At 41.9% G+C, this 12,717-nt stretch overlaps 1 protein-coding gene across 2 annotated transcripts in view; it reads left to right on the top strand.

Moving 5' to 3' along the window:
• The window catches only part of LOC106583668 (cadherin-22), a 260,846-nt gene that overhangs the window by 51,550 nt on the left and 196,579 nt on the right, over positions 1-12,717 (top strand). Inside the window, exon 2 of one of the 2 annotated variants that reach the window (XM_045705651.1) lies at positions 10,330-10,424. The gene's annotated coding sequence lies outside the window, so the exon portion shown is untranslated. Of the gene's footprint in view, positions 1-10,329; positions 10,439-12,717 lie in introns of both variants that reach the window. The other variant, XM_014168135.2, reaches the window with a different exon arrangement.

The following is a 12,717-nucleotide window of genomic DNA, read 5'->3' as shown; positions in this document are numbered from 1 at the left end:
GTGTCAGACTTGTTGCTCCGGTAACGCTTGCTGTGCGGAAGCAGAGATAAGTCTATGGCTTGGATGGCTGGGGTCTTTAACGTTTTTCCGGTCCTTCCTTTCACACCGCCTGAATCAAAGATGGTGCTGTACTGTATGGCCGTGGTTCTGCGAGCTCCGAACCAACTTTGCTATTTTGTGAATATTTTGGTGTTTATTTTTACTTTTATTTTCACAAAATCTATCCACTATCATTTATTTTAACCGACCAATATCTTTTGAACATCAGAACGGAAGTTACTTACCTAAATTCCGGCTTCAACTTCGACTCATCTGCCCTGGGATTTTTCTGTAATTCCAACCCAGTTTGGCATTAGAGGCAGGAGATGGGGATCCTGGGTAAACTCAAAGAGACTGTTGGCCTTGTTAGAATGGTGTATTGCCAATTACTGCAAAATGATTTCTTTGCATTCTACTGAGCTGATGCCTCACCGACGATGACCGATGGGAAGAGAAGTAGATGTCCAGAGTAAGAACAATAGAAGTTGTTTTATCTTGGACAACAGTCAAACCAAAAGCCAGAACTTTTGTGATCTTAATAAAAAAAATTGTAATACAATAGTTTACACATTTTAACGCACTTCATTAACAAGTTGATTTCTGAACTTGATATTTCATAAAAATGGCTTTTTGTTCCTTTCCAGAGTGAGATGACAATCTGGACAGGATTAAGTTTTTAGGCGACATCAACTGAATCACCAGGGACAGAGAGAAATAAGCATGAAATTGACTTGTAAAAGGCCTCTCTGTCAAAAGGCCTCTCTGTCAAAAGGCCTCTCTGTCAAAAGGCCTCTCTGTTAAAAGGCTCTTGTCCTCTCAAATTCATCTAAATGCACATTGAAATTAGGAAGATTCTTAAACGCTGAGATCTGGTGAAATAAATAGTGCAATTATGCGTATGTGATTTCTGAAGGATTTTCTTTGCTGCATTACTACAACCATAAGGCAGCCTAAACCAACATTTTAACTGTTCTGACATGAATAGGTTTGTAAAGGCATGCCGCCTCTCCAGAAGCCATCTCGTCTTATCGTGACAGCAGCCAAACAGTACACAGTAAGGCAAATTTCCCCTCTTGATGCAAGGTTAATCAGGTGGATATAAATGAATGTGGCACCCAATTCCACACAGCGATTTAGCTCTGTATGCCACCATGTCCATATCCGATTTGCACAGCTGTTTAACTTTTGTGATCAAATTCGGCATTCTCAATTTGTCACAAAAGCATGAAAGAAATGAGTGCTTGGTTGGTTTGTGGTTTCAATGGTATTTACAGGGATTAGGTTTCAGTTGCAAAATCATGTGGCCTTATTGATGTATTTATTGTTGAGCACCTTTTGTGATCGTGCAGTACAAACTGCTATTACCAAAGAAGAGCTCACAAAGACTTAGCCTACATTTGATTGTTCACATTTGAAATTACAGGAGGAGATGTATGCTGCAGGAGATGTATGCTGCACTCTCTTCACCATCCAAGGTCCTGACCTTTTCTTTTTTGGCCATAGTTTGGGAAGTCGTGGGCAGCCAAATCAGAGAACTCAGTACAGACCATACTCTGGGACTTGCATACACAGAACCTCTACACCATCATCACATTGCCATTTCCTGGTATTGATTTGTCCAACCCTTTCATATTCTGCTTGGCCAAGGGATTCAGGACGGTAAACACAACAAAAAAGACAGCATGTCAGTTTTACCAGTTGAATACTAATTGTCTCTTCGATTAAAAAATATCATTTTCAATGAACTTGTACCATACAGTATTTTAAGCTGAAAAGTGGTCATCAAAAAGTACAGTTCTACACAGGTCTACCTCCCGACCCCTTTCAGTTATCGAAACCAATCTAGTTAAATATTTCCATGATCACATTTGATAGACGGTCAATGAATGTAGCTCTTTAAAAATGTTGATAATCTGGGCGACGTGGTTGACCTCTAACCTTCACACAACCTTTGCCTCTTTGTCGTTTCACAACTTCATCGCCATTTCTGAGAAAAATGGGGGTTAGATAAATGTACGGCCGTCACGTTCCACCCCCGTCTCCTCTCTTTTGGCCATTTTGACGCATAATTGGACCGAAGTACATGTCAACATAATGGAGATAAGTTCACTGAAATTAGGCCGAATTGTGTTTTATCTTTTCAAATCTTTAATTCTAATTGTTCTGACGTAGCATGTCAGCATAATGTGCTGTCAGTTAAAAAAGCTAAATCAGTGGGGGCATGAGACGATTGCTCAACATTGTTGGAATTGAGGTTTATGCTGAGATTTATGTTTGTGCCTCTGTCATTCATTGTTGAGTAAAAAGCAGACTGAGGAAAGGACATACAATTGTAGAGCTCTCCTTTTTCAAAAGAAGTGGTGTTCATTATTTTTCAAGTGTCTGTAACACTGTAGATCCTATTGTACTTAGCCTACTCCTCTGCTATAAGCACAATAGCTTAGTCTACTCCTCTGCTATAAGCACAATAGCTTAGCCTACTGCTCTGCTATAAGCACAATAGCTTAGCCTACTCCTCTGCTATAAGCACAATAGCTTAGCCTACTGCTCTGCTATAAGCACAGTAGCTTAGCCTACTGCTCTCTGCTATAAGCACAATAGCTTAGCCTACTCCTCTGCTATAAGCACAATAGCTTAGCCTACTCCTCTGCTATAAGCACAATAGCTTAGCCTACTGCTCTCTGCTATAGGCACAATAGCTTAGCCTACTGCTCTGCTATAAGCACAATAGCTTAGCCTACTCCTCTGCTATAAGCACAATAGCTTAGCCTACTCCTCTGCTATAAGCACAATAGCTTAGCCTTCTGCTCTCTGCTATAAGCACAATAGCTTAGCCTACTGCTCTCTGCTATAGGCACGATAGCTTAGTCTACTGCTCTCTGCTATAGGCACGATAGCTTAGCCTACTGCTTTCTGCTATAGGCACGATAGCCTAGCTTACTGCTCTCTGCTATAGGCACAATAGCTTAGCCTACTGCTCTCTGCTATAAGCACAATAGCTTAGCCTACTGCTCTCTGCTATAAGCACAATAGCTTAGCCTACTGCTCTCTGCTATAAGCACAATAGCTTAGCCTTCTGCTCTCTGCTATAAGCACAATAGCTTAGCCTACTGCTCTCTGCTATAGGCACGATAGCTTAGTCTACTGCTCTCTGCTATAGGCACGATAGCTTAGCCTACTGCTTTCTGCTATAGGCACGATAGCCTAGCTTACTGCTCTCTGCTATAGGCACAATAGCTTAGCCTACTGCTCTCTGCTATAGGCACAATAGCTTAGCCTACTGCTCTCTGCTATAGGCACAATAGCTTAGCCTACTGCTCTCTGCTATAAGCACAATAGCTTAGCCTACTGCTCTGCTATAGGCACGATAGCTTAGCCTACTCCTCTGCCATAAGCACAATAGCTTAGCCTACTGCTCTCTGCTATAGGCACAATAGCTTAGCCTACTGCTCTCTACTATAGGCACAATAGCTTAGCCTACTGCTCTCTGCTATAAGCACAATAGCTTAGCCTACTGCTCTCTGCTATAGGCACAATAGCTACATCACTGACTGGAGGAAATTATGGCTGTAGATTATATTGTAGAACAGACATTAGAACAGGCAGTATTAGCAACTTTTTTTTAGAATATGTGTTGCATATGTGGTGTGGAAGGTAGCTGAGTGGTTAGAGCATTGGGCCAGTAACCGAAAGGTTGCTAGATCGAATCCCTGAGCTGACAAGGTAAAAAAAATGTAATTCTGCCCCTGAACAAGGTAGTTAACCCACTGTTCCTAGGCTGTCATTGTCAATAATAATTTGTTCTTAACTGACTTGCCTAATTAAATAAATAGAAATGTGCAGACAGACACAGACCCACAAACATAACTCCTGAATCAGATAGTTTTTTTTTTTTTTTGAGATGCTCCGTCTTACTCTTGTATTAGAATTGTCTGTCCTTCCCTTCATCCCTTAGCACGCTAATGTGAAGCATTATCCTCTCTGTATGAGATACTGTCATGTTGTACTACCCATGTTTTATTTCTGTGTCCTTCTGCTGATGAGATCTCGGCGTGCTATTTGAAAGGACAAGGGAATTTATTTTCTTTCTCTTCCCAGCTCTGTGGTAAATAATGTGTTTTTTCATCACATTTTTCCATTCGTCTGTGTGTTGGAAGAATTTTATGAAAATAAGGAGATGTTTGAAGTTGGGAAGATTTAAATCTCTTGGCCTTTTACTTCAGTTTGCCGGTCTCTTTGATGTGCACAGTACCTACAGATGTAGGATCTTAATTTGAGCCAGTTTGCTACAGTCTTAGAAAAAAAGGGTTTTACCTCGAACCAAAAAGGGATCTCCTATGGGGACAGCTGAATAATGTTTTTTCTCTAAGAGTGTACAGCTGGAAAATAATCATGCAGCAACAGGAAATGTGAATTATTTTGTGGATTATAATGAATAGACATTTTTGTAGGTGACAAACTTCAGAAGTCTTTTTAAACCTCAAATATACTTCAAGTTTTACATTTCCTGCATTGTAGGAAAGATCTCCTGCACAGGGTGTTCAAATTAAGATCCTACATCTGTACACTGCTGATTGAATTTGCAGGAGCTTTTTGGACCTTCAGTTCATAAAATAATATTGATATCACTGAATCCGTTTTATCTTTGGTTGGTGCCTACTCCTATCTGACAATGCCTTGGGTGGCCTCGTAAAGTGTTCTCACACAGTGTTATACTTTACATGCAAGAATGTTGAATGAAAAGCTTGATTGAGTGAGATGTTTTTTTTTCTAAACTGGCTTTTGAAGCGGTATTTACTGGAGATAGGGATGCGTTTGGTCTGAAAGCTTTGCTCAGACACTTGGCTTCCCTGCTAGTCTCACTTAAAGCGTCTGCTGTAGACCCGTTTTCAAAAAGTTTTTTTTAATAGCTCTCCAAATCTCAAACCGCCAATACATCACAGAAATGCGCTGTCGGAACTGTCATGTCTGTCTTTCATTAGAACATTTTGAGGATGCATACCCATCAATATCTAACCTATTTCAATGTGGGAACAAAGCATAAAGTTGTGCTGAAGAAGGTTCATTGTTGAGAAAAAGTTCTTAAAGTCCCAGACTTCTTTTGATAAGGGGGAGGTTCAAATCAAATCAAATCAAATTTATTTTTATATAGCCCTTTGTACATCAGCTGATATTCTCAAAGTGCTGTACAGAAACCCAGCCTAAAACCCCAAACAGCAAGCAAAGCATGTGAAAGAAGCACGGTGGCTAGGAAAAACTCCCTAGGAAAAACTCCCTAGAAAGGCCAAAAACCTAGGAAGAAACCTAGAGAGGAACCAGGCTATGAGGGGTGGCCAGTCCTCTTCTGGCTGTGCAGGGTGGATATTATAACAGAACATGGTCAAAATGTTAAAATGTTAAAATGTTCATAAATGACCAGCATGGTCAAATAATAATAATCATAGTAGTTGTCGAGGGTGCAACAAGCACGTCCGGTGAACAGGTCAGGGTTCCATAGCCGCAGGCAGAACAGTTGAAACTGGAGCAGCAGCACGGCCAGGTGGACTGGGGACAGCAAGGAGTCCTCATACCAGGTAGTCCTGAGGCATGGTCCTAGGGCTCAGGTCCTCCGAGAGAAAGACAGAAAGAGAGAATTAGAGAGAGCATATTTAAATACACACAGGACACCGGATAAGACAAGAGAAATACTCCAGATGTAACAGACTGACCCTAGCCCCCCGACACATAAACTACTGCAGCATAAATACTGGAGGCTGAGACGGGAGGGATCAGAAGACACTGTGGCCCCATCCGATGATACCCCCAGACAGGGCCAAACAGGCAGGATATAACCCCACCCACTTTGCCAAAGCACAGCCCCCACACCACTAGAGGGATGTCTCCAACCACCAACTTACCGTCCTAAGACAAGGCCGAGTATAGCCCACAACGATCTCCACCATGGCACAACCCAAGGGGGGCGCCAACCCAGACAGGAAGACCACGTCAGTGACTCAACCCACTCAAGTGACGCACCCCTCCCATGGACGGCATGGAAGAACACCAGTAGGCCAGTGACTCAGCCCCTGTAAAAGGGTTAGAGGCAGAGAATCCCAGTGGAAAGAGGGGAACCGGCAAGGCAGAGACAGCAAGGGCGGTTCGTTGCTCCAGCCTTTCCGTTCACCTTCACACTCCTGGGCCAGACTATACTTAATCATAGGACCTACTGAAGAGATAAGTCTTCAGTAAAGACTTAAAGGTTGAGACTGAGTCTGCGTCTCTCACATTGGTAGGCAGACCATTCCATAAGAATGGAGCTCTATAGGAGAAAGCCCTACCTCCAGCCGTTTGCTTAGAAATTCTAGGGACAATTAGGAGGCCTGCGTCTTGTGACCGTAGCGTACGTGTAGGTATGTACGGCAGGACCAAATCGGAAAGATAGGTAGGAGCAAGCCCATGTAATGCTTTGTAGGTTAGCAGTAAAACCTTGAAATCAGCCCTTGCCTTAACAGGAAGCCAGTGTAGGGAGGCTAGCACTGGAGTAATATGATCAAATTTTTTGGTTCTAGTCAGGTTCAATCCACATAAATACTCACTCACTCACTCACTCACTCACTCCTGCACAAGATGGACCTTGTGTTTGCACTTTAGCTAGCAAATACATTTCAGGAAACTAATAAACTCTTGCAAAATATGAATGACCATCTTGACTGTGTTATATGGTGAGTAGACTGTACAGAGTGGTGGGGTTTGTGTGATGCAACGAATCTGCATCAGCTATACTCTATAGCCCCTTCCGTCTCCTCCGTGCCAGCTAGGGGAGGATGGCCAAAAGCCTTTGTCAAGGCAGTGAGGAGTCTGGAGAGAGGAAAATATGGATAGAGTGAAGAAGAGAAGAAAGGGAAGGTGGAGAGGGGAGGGGTACAGACTGAGTGTGGCTGAGGAAGCCCTAGGCTGTGGGATTGTGGTTAGGCTGTGTGCGTTTATCCAGCTCTGCAGCAGGCTTCTGAAACAGCACCTCAGGAAGACACATTAAAGCGGGTGGCTGCTGTTCCACCCTGATCTGTCTAATACCCCCAGATACACAGGGCTTTGCTAGGGACTCAGGAGGGGTGGGGGCCAGGATCATATCGTTTCAGTGCAGACAATCCTAGCCAGCAGCCATGTAGTTACTTCTGTGATTAACAGATTAGATGGGCCTCATGTGCCTGTGTCTGATGTCACCTAAAGCTGGCACTTGGGTAGACCTGGAAAAGGCTTCCATGTTTAGGTATAGTTGAGCGCTTGAACTGGATGGTTGGTGATTGGTGGTAGGGTGCTTATCAACTGTGATTTTAGAGTTTGGCTTGGAATGGCTCCACTGACTGATAGAGAAGAGCAGCAGGTAGCCTAGCGGTTAAAAGCGTTGGGACAGTAACCGAAAGGTCGCTGGTTCAAATCCTGAGCTGGCTAGGTGGAAAATCTGTCTGTGCCTTTGAGCCAGGCACCTAACCCTAATTGCTCCTGAAGTCACTCTGGATAAGAGTGTCGGCTAAATGACTAAAATGTAAAAAAAAAAAAAAAAAATTGTGGGCTTTCTGTTTGTTAATGTTGAACTGTCATATGGAATACACGTCTGGTGGTAGGACTAAACCATCAATGAGCCTCCAAGTCACACACTTATGATTATATGGATGATGCAAAGTAAGAGTATTGAGAGCAACACAAGTACTTGTGACAGATTGTTAAACGTCTGCTGGAAAAATGGATAAGGGTTACACTGATAACATATAAAATTGAAAACATTGTCAAATACCTGTTGTCATTCAGTGCATCCTGTGCAGCCAACTTGTAAATACGGGTGGACTTTTCGAAGGGGCAGGACCCTGGATTTGAGAGTGATCAGTGCTGATTTTAACATTCAGCATGAAGTTGAGTAGCTGGTCAGCGCATCCGAGATTTGATTCTTGTTTCCTAAAGTAGAGACAAACAATGCTAAGACACACTAAAGTTAAACTTTCCTCTACTTTTATTGTTGACTTGTAGAAAAATATGTTATTTTGATTTTGCATCAAGGGTATTTTTAGGTCAAAGTGGTAGAAAATAATATTGTGTCCATGTGTTCTGGAGCCTTTTCCCTAGAAGTCTTTCACGCATGCATTGGTTTGCCAACTGGCAGAGTGTCCTACCTGCATTAGTCTATTGTCAATATCAGGTATTAATCTATGAACAAGTCTTCCTTTGTGATGACATAACTGCAGGGCTGCCCAATGACCCTGGATTCCACTACTCTGGCGTGAAGTTTCCCGTAGGTATAGATCATGGATCAGGTTGTCTTCTCCCAATCCTAACCTTAACCATTAGTGAGGGAAATGCAAAACTGACCCAAGATCAGCGTCTAGGGTTGACTTCACCCTACACTGGATCCCACAGCTGCCACCAATTCCTACACTATAACGGCACAGACTCCTCCTCAGTAGGATCGTCTGAGACACAGACAGAGTAGCAGTTTAAAGAAGATTTATAAAACCATGCGCTTTCATTTGTCTTTTCCGGCACAAGTTGAATTGTTTTTGACCTCTGTGCTCGATTAAGGGTTTACAGTACAACTGTTTCTCAATGAACTTGAGAAAACCTATCCATTTCTCTTCCTACTGTATGTTCAGTAAGGTCAACTCTAGGTGAAAGACAACATGATTGGTGTTAGTTCTACTATTGTTCTAAGAGAATAAATCAGTATCCTACGTCTTAGGCTCCGTGTTTATTTGTTTGCGCTCTGTATTGGCACCACACCTCCAAGGCTACAGTGTGAAGTCTTTCAATGCCTACACAAACAAAGAGACGGAGATAAATCAAAGTTGAAATTTTTTTAACTGTGTGAAGAGGATGTCATTCCACCTTAGGGTGATGTCTTTAGACGCCCCGTGACGTGGTGGATCTGTTTAAGCACAACTGGAGCGACGCAGGAAACTGTCAGAGGCCTGAGGAAACAATCTCTCCGTACACTGAAGTGTTTGATCAGGTGAGCTGTGTGCTTGTGCGTCTCCTCAAGGGCTTATGTTAGTGCTCAACGACAGTTATCTTGTAGGTTTGTTTTCATCAAAGTACACAAGGTCTCACTGTTTGACTGTGCATTATGTCCAAGTCAGAGTCACCATTTCTGTAGTGTTGCTTTGTTATTTGATGCAATCTATACAAACACTGTGCTTTACAAGTGTAGGATCTTAATTTGACCAGTATTGTCGCAGCTAAATTTTTACGTTTAGTCCATCATGTTGCTAGATCAGTGGTTAGGCTATTAGCTGGCCAAAATTAAGCTTAATGAAAAGTGCAATACTGTTAATAAGTGCAATACTGTTAACCGTGTGTTAGTGAATTTCTATAAATCATGAAGCTCATCTGCAAAACTCTCAGCAACAAAAGAGTGATCAAATTTAAGATCCTACGTACAGTATATGCCGTGCGAGTAGTATTTGTTTTTGTGTGAGCCTCAAGCATTGATTTACCATAGCTGTACCCCACTGCATATCGCTTTCTGGTGCCAAACGAAAGGTACTAGTACGAGAGCCAAAATTGTTCCTTTGTAATAAAATAAAATTGCCTTTTGAAATGATCGATTTTTTTTGTTATATCATCACATTCACTTTTATTCACGTATCAATTCTGGATCAAATGTGGGTTGCCAGGTAAACAGAGAAAATCACCCTCATTGTAATCAATGGTCAATCTTCTTTGACCAAGCCACCTATCTACTTGCTGAAGCTCACCAAGCAGCACAACAGACAGGCTATTAGCAAGGGGCCAACTTCACACCCAACCCGTAATGACAGAGTTAATAACGCATGTCTCGGTCCGCTGGCTGACTGCTGTGGGGTAGATGCAGGATGTATCTCTTCGTAAGTACGTTGTCAGGAACAAAGTTTGTGTGATTAGACGGGAGTTAAAATGTAATTAAAAGAGTTTAAATAGACATGGCACCGTCTCGGGGGATCCTGTACCCTACCTTTGGGGGGGAGGTAATTAAATAAATGTCTGTGGGTTATTGAATGTGTTCTCGCCCCGAACAAAGTGGTGCCTTCTTACCCCCCGACCTGAGAGTAGAGGATGACAGTTAATGACTCAGTTTTATAAAACCACTTTAGCTCTTGCCTTCACTTCCAGACAGTGTGAGGGTAGCCTCACTTTTCATCCGCGAGGGAAATGGTCCCACCATTTTTCTCCATTCCATTAGCAAATTACCTCCCCTCACTGCCGTTAGATGTACGTCTTCGAAATTAATTCATCTTAACTTGGAAAACAATTAAGTAGACTCCTGTTCCTCCTTTGTTGCAGGTCTGTGGGGCAGATGGAAAGAGTGGAAGAAGGGGTGGAATATTGAGAAGGACCAGAATACCTGAAGAGTATATCATTCTAAAGAAACCAACAAGGTCAGGTGACTATGGTATGAGCACACCATTTAAGTAGCTAATGTTTCATTTGGATTTATACTTATAACCTGCTTATAAACCATTATCAAATACTTTATTATAAACTGGGTGGTTCGAGCCCTGAATGCTGATTGGCTGACAGCCGTGGTATATCAGAGCGTATACCACGGGTATGACAAAACATTTATTTTTACTGCTCTAATTACGTTGGTAACCAGTTTATAATACCAATAAGGCACCTCGGGGGTTTGTGATATATGGCCAATATACCACAGCTAAGGGCTGTATCCAGGCACTCTGCATTGCGTTGTGCAGTAGAACAGCCATTAGCCGTGGTATATTGGCCATATATCACACCTCCTCGGGCCTTATTGCTTTATTAACCATTAGCAAAGTGTTTATAAATGTTCCTGTATACCTTAACATACATGTACATATTACATTCCCAAAAAACGTGTTTTAAGTCAAATTTGGGGTTGACAATATAATAATCAGGAGATTCAAATGAGTACCACAACCAACAACTTTACCTAGTTGCAAGGTTTTCCAGCACATTCAGCCTTAGTTTTGTTGGTTTACTTTGCTTAAAGGAAACCACTGGCCATAGCCGCAGGAAGTAGGGTTGCTGAGGTTGCTGCAACCCCCCCACCCCCGTCGGAGAAAAAGAATCCTCAGGCGTTAAGATTCAAACCTTCTCAACCAACTGTGTGCTGGAATACAAATGTTTATTATACATTTTCATCAACAGACCAATTAACTACTATATAAGTATGCAATCAGTGTACATAGAAATGCTAAATATTATTTCAATTTCCCCAACAGGGTCTTTATCATAAGCACATTCTTTGAGAGATTGGAACGTTAAACCAGTATGTTTGGGATAAATAAATACATTTAGACATGCGCATTGAGCGTGGAAAATGCGCTCTACAAATTAAATGATTATTATGTGATTGATTAATAATGTATTATAATTCACCATATTTACATACGAAAGGAAACGGCTGCACGCACAGTAATCACATCCTGATTATCATAATAAACCGGGAATAGATGAAGAGAAAATCCTCCTCTTGTCGCTAAAGCAGTTCTCCCAATTCTGTCCTCGTGTGTCCCCAATGCTCTGGATTAACATGCAACCAAAATCTGCTGACACATGATTATAGACCTTATGGACCTCCCCAATTTAATATGTCTGTGTCAGTGTCTTTGATATAAGAGGTAACGCCCAGATAAAGAACCCAATCTCTCCAGATTACAGTGTGTGAATTTGTTTACAGCATCTGCCTTTTCAGTAATGTATACCATAATCAGATGGATCCGGGCGACGTGGCTGTTGTGTGTCGCAAGGGCTTCTCGACCCCAAAATGTCTTCCAGACAGGGTACGGTGTACGAACTAGATCTCGCTATGTGTTTATCGTCTTCATGCGTTTGTGTTGACACAACAGTGGATGTAATGTGTATGGCTTTCACTCTCGTCTCTGTTACTTGTTCAAGTAATACCCAAATCCCTTTTAACACCGCTCAGTTGTTTCTGGTGAATGCTAATTTAAGGGCTATAATATAGTACATTTAAGTCCATAGCACTACAGGCTTTTACCAGATATATCCCTTCCACATTGACATGTCAGGACTTAACATAAGCCCTACGTTTTATTCTCTCCTGTGTTTCTTTCCTTTACTGCCCCAGTAATACGATTTTCATGACAACTACTGGATTTTGTCTTCATATCTAGTGTAAGGCTTTCTACCAAGAGAGCATATTTTACAGTGCATTTTGTCTTATTGTTGTCCTGTGCTGTCACTGAGACATATTATCACAGTGAGGGAACAGCATCGTCATAACGGTATAGTACTGAGACATATTATCACAGTGAGGGAACAGCATCATCATAACGGTATAGTACTGAGACACATTATCACAGTGAGGGAACAGCATCATCATAACGGTATAGTACTGAGACATATTATCACAGTGAGGGAACAGCATCATCATAACGGTATAGTACTGAGACACATTATCACAGTGAGGGAACAGCATCGTCATAACGGTATAGTACTGAGACATTATCACAGTGAGGGAACAAAATCATCATAACGGTATAGTACTGAGACACATTATCACAGTGAGGGAACAGCATCATCATAACGGTATAGTACTGAGACACATTATCACAGTGAGGGAACAACATCTTCATAACGGTATAGTACTGAGACACATTATCACAGTGAGGGAACGGCATCATCATAACGGTATAGTACTGAGCACATTATCACAGTGAGGGAACAACA

Source organism: Salmo salar, chromosome ssa22, assembly GCF_905237065.1.
Source record: "Salmo salar chromosome ssa22, Ssal_v3.1, whole genome shotgun sequence".
NCBI classification, from domain to species: domain Eukaryota; kingdom Metazoa; phylum Chordata; class Actinopteri; order Salmoniformes; family Salmonidae; genus Salmo; species Salmo salar.
This window is presented reverse-complemented; position numbering and strand designations above follow the sequence as displayed.